At 37.2% G+C, this 10,661-nt stretch overlaps 1 pseudogene; it reads left to right on the top strand.

The window, feature by feature from the left end:
• On the top strand, window positions 1-10,661 carry LOC103420688 (probable sulfate transporter 3.4; annotated as a pseudogene).

Below are 10,661 nucleotides of genomic sequence, written 5' to 3'. Positions count from 1 at the left end.
ATGCCACCTCTAGAAATCCACAGGGTTTGTTTGCCACCGAAACAGACTACCCTGCAGAAACTCCGGCAGAGGTTGGCTGACATCTTTTTCCCAGATAACCCACTTCACATATTCAATAACCAAACTTGGTTCACAAAACTGCTTCTGGGTCTCCAATTCTTCTTCCCAATCTTCCAATGGGGCCCTGAGTACCATGTTAAGCTTCTCAAGTCTGATTTCATCTTTGGCTTCACTATTGCCAGCCTTGCAATTCCTCAGGTATTTTAACCGGAGGAGGATTCTCTCCTTTCCTATTCTCATCTCCTTCCCTCCCCTCCTCTCACATTTTGTTTTGTCTTATTGTCTCTATAAAAAAAATTAATATAAGATGTTAACGTGGCTAAACCGTAACTGTTCAAATAGGATGGGAGATAAGAGAAGAGAGATTAGGAGGAGAGAGAATCCTCCTCCATTTTAACCTCTCTCTCTCTCGCATGGTAACTTCAGTGCAAAGGGCCGGCATGCCTCAATCATTGATCTAACCCATATATGCTTCTCTCCTTACTCATTTGTGGAGAAGATATATGAATTTGGGTCCATAAAACCCGGCACACCGTTATGACTAACTGACTTAATTAATATTTGTGATTTACTTGGACAAAAAAGACCAGGTTGTTGTGCTCTGCATTTATTCCAATTGTCTTTTTGGACATTAATTAAAAGGTGGTTTGATTAGTTCTAATCCTCATTGGCTTATCCCAATTGAGTTGATTTTAAATGATTTCCTACTTAATATTATACTAAACTGCATATGTTTTTGTTTTTAACCTTCATGTGAATTGTATTTAATTTTTTTTTTTCAAATGTTATTTGACTGTATATGTTTTTTTTTATTGGTAGATAACTACAAAATAAAAAAAGACAACTAATATTTTCTGGTGATCTAATCCACAATACCTGTTTTGCAGGGCATCAGTTATGCGAAGCTTGCAAGTTTGCCTCCAATTGTTGGGCTATGTTAATACCAATTTCACACTTAACTCCTATTTTACATAAATTAAAACATAATTAATTAAATAATTAACAATTTTTTTGTTTTGAACAAATCGATATTATCTACACTAAGGGGAAAGTGTGTCGCCTTTGGCGAGAGTTGAACCTAAGACCTCTCACTAATCAGTGAAGAGGAATACCACTAGACCGTAGTACTAGTGGCTATAATTAACAATTAACTAGCCTAATTTATTTATTTTTATTTGGAATTTCCATGCAGACTCAAGCTTTGTGCCCCCACTGATATATTATGTGCTGGGGAGTTCCGGGCATATTGCAGTTGGTCCAGTTTCGATAGCATCTTTGGTTATGGGATCAATGTTAAGTGAGGTTGTTTCTAGTACTGAAGACCCCATTCTTTATCTCAAATTGGTTTTCACTGCTACATGTTTTGCTGGTCTTTCAGTCTTCTCTGGGTATTCTGAGGTAATAAGTTCACTAATGTTAGATATTGACAACGTTTACTACTCGGTCTTCATCTTTTTCTTTATTTTTTTAATTACAATCGATGTTACCACTTTAAGCTACATTATGCTATATTACTTGCTATTCACTTTTTCTTTTGTAATAATATTAATAATTACTTTTTTACAATTAAAAAAAATCTACTAAACTTTTAGCCCTTTCAATATCTTATTATCGTTCACATAAAGTCAAATCATCTTTATATATGTTGGAGCTCAATATAATACGTCCAACTCTAATACGCAGTATGTGGAACAATGGATACTGTCATTAGAGCCGGACATGTTGGACTGGGCACATTCTAATATTTTTTTGTTATGTAGTTTATAATAATTTAAATAATGAATTCAAAAGGGTGATTTTACAGGTTCGGTTTTATAATTGATTTTCTGTCAAAGGCGACTTTGGTTGAGTTTATGGCGGGTGCTTCAGTGATTGTGATACTACAACAGCTCAAAGGGTTGCTTGGAATTGTTCACTTCACTACCAAAATGCAATTTGTTTCTGTCATGTCCTCCGTTATCACCCACAAAGGAGAGGTCAATTTTTCTTACAATAGCAAACAACTCAACTTTTTCTTAGAAAATGAAGTATTTATTTATTTTAGAAAAACAATAATCACATATTTTTTGTGATTTACGTGTCCTTCTGTATTTATGATTATCATTTTATATAATTTAAATGAAGACGATAAATATCTAGGAAGAGAAAAAATTCATGTGACTAAATTACCATTTTCACTGTTCTAGTGTAATTAACATTTCGAGACTTAATGGCAAGCAACATCATGGAATAAAAATCAATCAAAGGGGGGTGCTATTTTTTTTTTATAACAAAGGGATATATACTTTCTGATTGCCATCAAAGGTTCAAATATATACATGTATATTAGATTATCTTATAAAATTGGTAGATATCTAGATGATACTTTTATTTTAACCAAGCAGGTGTCTACCTTTTTCAATTATTTAATTGAAGAATCTGTCACTTGTTTGCATTATGTTTCCATTGCATTAGTTGGAGGAGAATTTCAGGTCAATTTGTACATCCTAGAAAATCAACATTTTATTAATGTTCTCTTATATATTTCTTATTTTTCAACTTCAGGACATATTTAACTGTTGAAACAACCGTTAAATTTAATCTAACTAAATTATTTAAACTAAGTAGTTAGATTAAATCCAACGATTAAATAAGTGTTGGCGTTAGTGTCTGTAGACTTTGTACATACTCGAGAGAAATTGTTTTCTCTTGACTAAAGTTAAACAAAATTGTCGAAAAAAGAATATACACCCAAAAACGTGTCTCTACAAATCACTTGCTTGTGAATATTAAAAGGTACTTAACTTTTAATAAAAAAATTATATTCCGTAAGTATTATTGAGTAAAGCACCTTAGACAAAAACATTTCCGGACAAATTCTGAATTTTGACTGTGTTTATTATAAATTTAGCGTCACTAACATTAAAGTTTTAATGGTTTGCAGTGGTCATGGCAAACTATTGCAATGGGCTTCAGCTTCCTGGTGTTTTTATTCACAACGAGACATATTGTAAGCTTCGCTACTCTACTCCATCACCCACAAGTATAGGGTAAGGGTCACCTGCGCATTATTTAAAGAAATGAAAGGTTGAGATTTAACTATAGCTCATTTAGTAAAATTTCAACCACTCATTGGTGATGAAAATAGAGAATTTTTAAACAATTAGTTGTGAGATTCACTCCACATCAAACTTCAACGACCCTAACTGTCTATTTTTAGGTCTCAATTCATACATCGTCGGTACAAAAACTCAATTGAATCCTAAACCACTTGCCCATTTATTTGCTGCGATGAAAGTTCAATGTTTCTTAGAACATAGTGTTCTTCAATTTTTTTTGAACTCAATTGGATCCCTCAAACATTTCTGATTTGACTAATATTTTGAAATGATGATCTATGAGGTGCAGCTTAAAAAATAATCAGTTCGGATTGTTAAAGTTCGATGTGAGTTGATCCCCACAACTAATTCACAATTTTTTGGAAAAAATGGAAATCTATTTCCTTAAAGAACCTGCAAGCATATATATGTCATACTCTTCAAATTATATGTTTTATTAACTGTTACTGTTATTATTTGGATACAGAGCAAAACAAAATCAAAGCTCTTTTGGGTTGCAACAGCAGCTCCATTGACATCGGTTATCATTTCCACACTTGTAGTCTTCCTCCTCAGTTCAAAAGCTCCTCGAATCTCAGTTGTAAGATCTCATGTCTGAATTTGGAAATTTTAGTTATGAACATTGCTAGGCTCCTTCCATGAATTCCTTTATGATGATCACAGTTTGACACATGCATAAATTACTAATTAAAAATGCTAGAACTTTAACTTCTGCATGTGCATCATATTGTGTTATAACGACTATAATTCTATGTCGTCACTAAATTGAACGTTTTATGTAACAGATTGGCCATTTGCCAAAGGGTTTCAATCCACCCTCATCAAACATGCTATACTTTAGTGGCCCTTACCTTGCTCTTGCTATTAAAACTGGCATTATAACTGGGATTTTGTCTCTCACAGTAAGTCACCCAAATCTTGGATCCATCTCTCTTTTAACTGTGTCACTTACTACCGTCACCATAGTACCAACACTCTTCGAAGTTTTTCTCCTTGCGAGGCAGTCCTTCACCTATAGCTATTAAACACGCGTTCGCTTATCATTCTTGCATTGTAGGAAGGGGTTGCAGTAGGAAGGACTTTTGCATCTTTGAAAAACTACCAAGTTGATGGAAACAAAGAAATGATGGCTATTGGGCTCATGAACATTTGTGGTTCTTGCTCTTCATGCTATGTTTATAGAAACAGAAAACTTCAACAGTAAGTTTTCTTGATTGTATTGAATCAATAATTCAGTTGTACAGATGTGAATATATATAGCCTTAGCTGCCTTAGGCTAATTACAAGAATACCCTCAACTACCTTGACTAACTACAGTTACTAACAAAACTGATTACATTTAGCTTTAACAAACTATTTAACAGTAACTATATTTGATGACTTGTCATTCTCCCTAATACACCCCCTCAAGCTAAAAGAGGAACCAGATAGGATTCCAATTGGAAGCTTGGAACACAAATAAAAGAATCTGCTTTTAGACAAAGATTTGGTGTGAAGATCAGCCAATTGGTCTTCACTGCAAACATAGCAGACTTTAATGAGATTTGCTAGAACCAACTCCCAGATGTAGTGATAGTCAATCTCAATATGCTTGGTGCGAGCATGAAAAATAGGATTAGATGCCAAAGAGATTGCTGAAATATTATCACACCATAGGGTAGGCAGGGTAGGGAGATGAGAATGAAGATCTTTGAGGATTTTGCAAACCCAAGTTAGTTCTGCAGCAGAATGTGCTAAGGAACGATATACAGCTTCTGTGGAGGAACGAGCAACAGTGCTTTGTTTCTTTGCACTCCAACTGACAAGATTTTGACTAAGAAATACACAATATCCACTGGTTGACCGCCTATCAAAGGTGCAGTCAGCCCAATCAACGTCAGAGTATGCTGAAAGGTTAATAGGACCTTTGGTGAACCATAAACCATGAGAAATAGAGCCTTTAAGAAATCTAAGAACCCATTTTGCTGCTTGAAGATGTTGTTCTCGGGGAGCATGCATAAATTGACATATCTGATTAACAGCAAAGGCAAGTTCAGGTCGAGTCTAAGTGAGATATTGTAAACCACCAACTATAGAGCGATATTCAGTGGGATTTGACAAGAGAGGCCCACTGTGATCCAGTTTCTAAGAACCAAGATGAGTGGAACAAGGTTTGGCACCCTCCATATTTGTTTTCTTAAGAAGATCAAGTAAATACTTGGTCTGATGAAGAAAGATGCCTTTGTTGGATCTGTGGACTTCTAACCCCAAGAAATAGTGTAAAGGACCAAGATCTTTTACTGGAAATTGAGTACTAAGTTGTTGGATAAACTGTTGACAGAGTTGAGAGTTGGGTCCAGTAACTAAGATGTCATCCACATAAACAAGGACAATAACCAACTAAGGTCCATTAAGGACAAACAAAGAGGCATCAGATTGAGATTGATGAAAGCCGAGTGTTCAAAGAGCTTGAAACAATTTATCAAACCAAGCTCGATGAGCTTGTTTGAGGCCATATAAGGATTTCTTCAGCTTGCAAACAGAATGGGGAGAGTTAGGATCAATAAAACCAGGAGGTTGTTGCATGTAAACATCCTCCTTTAAATCACCATGGAGGAATGCATTGCTAATGTCTAATTGATTCAAGAACCAATTATCTTGGACAACAAGTGTAAGAAGAATCCGAATGGTAACTGGTTTAGCAATAGGACTGAAGGTTTCTTGAAAGTTAACTTCTTCTTGCTGATGAAAGCCCTTTGCCACCAAGTGTGCTTTGTATCTGTCAATGGTTCCATCAGGATTTTTCTTAACCCGGAACACCCATTTACATCCAACAACATTCTGAGAATGATGAGAGGGAATAAGAGACCAAGTACCTGTGGTTATTAAGGCATTATATTCAGCCTGCATTGCAGCTCGCTAGTGAGCATGCTTTGATGCTTGTAAATAAGTATTAAGAACAAAGTCAAGATCAACTGGAAGTGGATGTTTTGTTGCTGCATAAGCTATAGATTTGTATATTCCAACCTTAGATCTTGTAATCATAGGATGTGTATTCCCAGAAATAGGTGGATTACTAGGCTGAATAGGTAAGAGAGATGAGTCATTGAAAGAGGCAGAGCTGGAAGAAGTGTGAGAATTATCCACTGACTGATTACAGAAAGAAGTTTCATTGGAAGATGTAATCCGATTGACAGGATGAGGTACAGAAGAACACTGTGGTGCTGAATAGGTACTGACTGGAGGATAACTAGAAAAATGTTTGCTGAATTTAAGGTCAAAGGATGGAGATGGTGTAGAAAATGAAATCTCTGAAGTGGGACTGTTGGGCGGCAATGATGTAAAAGGATAAGTTGTTTCATCAAAGACAACATGTCTTGATATGTAAATTCTATTAGTGACGGGATCAAGACATCTATAGCCTTTATGTTGAAGACTATAGCTAAAAAACACACAACTTTTGCTCTTAGCATCCAATTTGCTGTGAATGTACGATTTAAGCCAGGGATAGCATTGACAGCCAAATACTTTCAGTTTAGAGTAATCTGGATGATGGTGGAAAAGAAGTTCCCACGGTGACTTTGTAAGACCAGAAATAGGAAGTCGATTTATAAGATATATTGCAGTGGAGAAGGCTTCAACCCAAAAAACCTGAGGAACTTGAGAAGCTATAAGTAATGTGCGAGCTGTCTCAACAAGATGTCTGTGATTTCTCTCTGCACAGCCATTTTGTTCAGGCGTATGTGGACAACTAAATTGATGCAATATACCATGATCACGAAGAAATGAAGTAAAAGAGTGACTAGTAAGTTCACCCATTGAATCTGAACGCAGAATCTTGATTTTATTGCTAGTGAAGTTTTCTACATAGGTTTTGAAAGTAACAAATGTAGAAAATACATCGGACTTAGACTTCAATGGAAAAAACCAACTGTACTTGCTAAAATCATCAACAAGAAGTAGATAATACTTGAAGCCACTATTAGATGTTACAGAGGCAGGTCCCCACATATCACAATGCAGAAGTTTGAGACTGTGAGTTGTTGATGAAGAAGCCACTCCAAAAGGAAGCTTGTGGTTCTTAGCAAGTGCACAATCTGAGCAGAAAAAATCAACAATCTTCTTGCCTTGTAGTGCAAGATTATTGGTAGATATGACTCTTCGAAAAATTGAGGAGGAAGGATGTCCGAGGAGCTTGTGCCATACAATGACTGGTGTTTGAATGCTGAAAAACACTGAAGGTGAAGAAGAAGAACTGGTGGAACTGTTGAGAGGATAGAAACCATCCCTAACAGGTCCTTGCAAAAACATCTTCCCCGAAATGCGATCCTTGACAATGGATCCATAAGGGTCAAAAGTCAATGAACAGTTATTATCCTTAAGAAACTGATAAGCAGATAAGAGATTATGTTTCATGAAAAGAACATGTAAAACATTGCTCAGTTTAAAGGAAGAATGAGGAGTGTGCAAAGATGAGGAACCAATATGATGGATAGATAATCCTTTACCATCTCCAATGTACACTTTGTCCTCTCTAGTGTAAGGAGTTGGAGAAGAAATATTGGCTACATCATTGGTGATGTGGGAGGTGGCGCCAGAATCAATTAACCAAGGCTGAGCCGATTTTGCTGAATGATGCACACACATTGCAGCAAGTTTGGCTGGAGGAATTCGACCGCAGATATCCGGATTCATACGATCAAAGCAGTCAATTGCCTCGTGACTGGTAGAACCACAAATCTGACAAGGAACTTTGAAAGTAGAAGAACCTTGATAATTGCGATTGCCACGATTGTTGGTGAAAGTGCCCCTATTATTATGAAAATTGCGATTGCTGCGATTAGAGGAGAAATTACCTCGAGCTGGCTTACCACGATTTGAGTTAAATCGGAAAGTAGAGTGAAATGGTTGATTCTGAGCAGCAAAAACAGATGGAGTAGGAAGCAAGGGAGGCTGAGATTGCACTGAGAAGGCCTGAAAAGGTTCAGTTGCAGATGAGGAAATAGCAGCCTTGCGGCGAGCCATAGACAACTCCTTGGTGAGTAAAAGGCCATGAAGTTCATCAAGAGATATAGAAGAGAGCCGCAGCATGATGGAGTCAATAAAAGACTCGAATTCATCAGGTAATCCATGTAGAGTGGCAGTAATTAGGTCACGATTAGACACTTAAGCACCAGTAGCGTGCAAGGAATCAACAATTTCCTTGATTTGTTGAAGATACGCGGAAATGTACTGAGATCCTTTCTGAATTGATTGAAGTCTTGATCGTAATTGGTGAATATGAGCCTCTGAAATTCCACCAAAACGTTGTTCAAGCTGTACCCAGAGTTCTCGAGAAGAAGAAACACCAACTGTGAACGGAATGAGTTCTTCTGATAGGGTAAAATTGAGCCAGATCAATAGGTTTTGATCTTTTTCATACCAATCCTCGAAGGCAAGATTCATCGAGCGATCGGGCAAGAATGGTGAAGGACAAATCTCAGTGCCATCAATGATACCAAGAAGCTTGTATCGCCGGAAAATTGGAGCAAACAGTGCTCGCCATGGCAGATAGTTGGAACTTTTCAGCTTGATTGGAACCATACTATCGATGTTGTGAATCGTAAGAGAAGTATACGAATTCAGAGGACTCGGATTAGAAGAGGAATTAGGGTTTTGGACCGAATGAGAGATAATCGGAGAAGAAGACCCAGTAGGTTGCGATGCAGATTGAGTAGCCATAGCTTGCAGCAATCAAGATTCAAGAGAGATCGGGAACGAAAAAGTGAAGAATCAGAGAGAATCGATCAGGAATCGATCGAGAGGTCGAGTGGAATAGAAGGTTAGTGCTATAAAGCATGATGGCGTGATACCATATAGAAACAGAAAACTTCAACAGTAAGTTTTCTTGATTGTATTGAATCAATAATTCAGTTGTACAGATGTGAATATATATAGCCTTAGCTGCCTTAGGCTAATTACAAGAATACCCTCAACTACCTTGACTAACTATAGTTACTAACAAAACTGATTACATTTAGCTTTAACAAACTATTTAACAGTAACTATATTTGATGACTTGTCATACTCCCTAATAATGTTACCACAGGTGAAGATCCTCACATTCTTATTCGACGTCAAAGCAATGCAAATGCAGTAATTAGTCGAAAACCGTAATTTTCTTTTTCATTTTCAGGTTCGTTCTCTAGATCTGCAGTAAATTACAATTCCGGAGCACAAACTGTGGTTTCGAACATTATTATGGCATCAGCTGTGCTTATCACTCTGCTGTTTCTAATGCCATTGTTCTACTACACCCCCAATGTCATCTTAGCAGCAATCATCATAACCGCTGTGAGTGGATTCATCGATTACCAAGCTCAATACCGGTTGTGGAAGGTTGACAAGCTCGACTTCATGGCCTGCATGTGCGCCTTCCTTGGCGTTCTCTTCATTTCCGTCCCTCTTGGTCTTGCAATTGCAGTACAATTTCTAAGATTGTTCTGTATCAGGTTGAATGACGTTTGTCAACTTTCGATCTCTTAACATCTTGCTGTCAACTTTCAGGTTGGAGTATCGATTTTCAAGATTCTTCTTCATGTCACCCGGCCAAACACTATGGCTCTAGGGAACATTCCAGGGACACAAACATACCACAATCTCAACAGATACAGAGAAGTTTCAAGGATTTCTTCATTTCTCATACTAGCAGTTGAGGCACCTATCTACTTTGCAAATTCAACTTACCTAAAAGAAAGGTATGTATCCGGCAGACATAGAAAATAGTACAGATATGATCATCTTCTTGCTTTCATCATCTGATCTATGGGTTCTGCTACTGGAGGATAATAAGATGGGTTCGTGAGGAAGAAGAAAGGATCAAAGCAAGCAACGAAAAAGCGCTGAAATGTATAATTTTGGACATGACAGGTACGATATTTAAGAAATCATTGCTCAGTCTTAGAACATAAAAATATGGTCGCGAATGTTTTTCCGCATCTTGCTTACAGTTTTTCATCTTTTTCTCAGCCGTGACAGCCATAGACACGAGTGGTATCGACATGATGTCCGAACTTAGAAAGATGCTGGAAAAGAGATCACTTCAGGTGAGAATTAGCAAAGCACTCGATTGAGTTCTGAATTTTCAGTCAGTTCTAGACATGCTTTCTTATCTTCTTGTTTTGGGGCTTGTTTACTCTCCCAGCTTGTGTTGGCAAACCCTGTGGGAAGTGTGATGGAAAAGCTACAACAATCGAAAACTTTGGAGGCGTTCGGATTGAACGGGCTCTTACGGTTGGAGAAGCTGTAGCTGACATTTCATCAGACTGGAAGGCTCAACCATGACGCGCTTTTTTCTTTCATTTTGTTTTGAATTAAGAAATTTTGAAGTTTATTGTCCGAGTTCTGGGTAAAGATTTTAAGCGTCAACGAAGTGTTGCATGATGAAGGAAAGCTCAGCAATAAGTAAAATCACACCACAAAAAGGTAGTCAGATGTTCGGTTAAGTGGCACTAATCCAATCTCTATGAAAGGGTTCAAGATCTA

This window comes from Malus domestica, chromosome 09 (genome assembly GCF_042453785.1).
Source record: "Malus domestica chromosome 09, GDT2T_hap1".
NCBI classification, from domain to species: Eukaryota; Viridiplantae; Streptophyta; class Magnoliopsida; order Rosales; family Rosaceae; genus Malus; species Malus domestica.
This window is presented reverse-complemented; position numbering and strand designations above follow the sequence as displayed.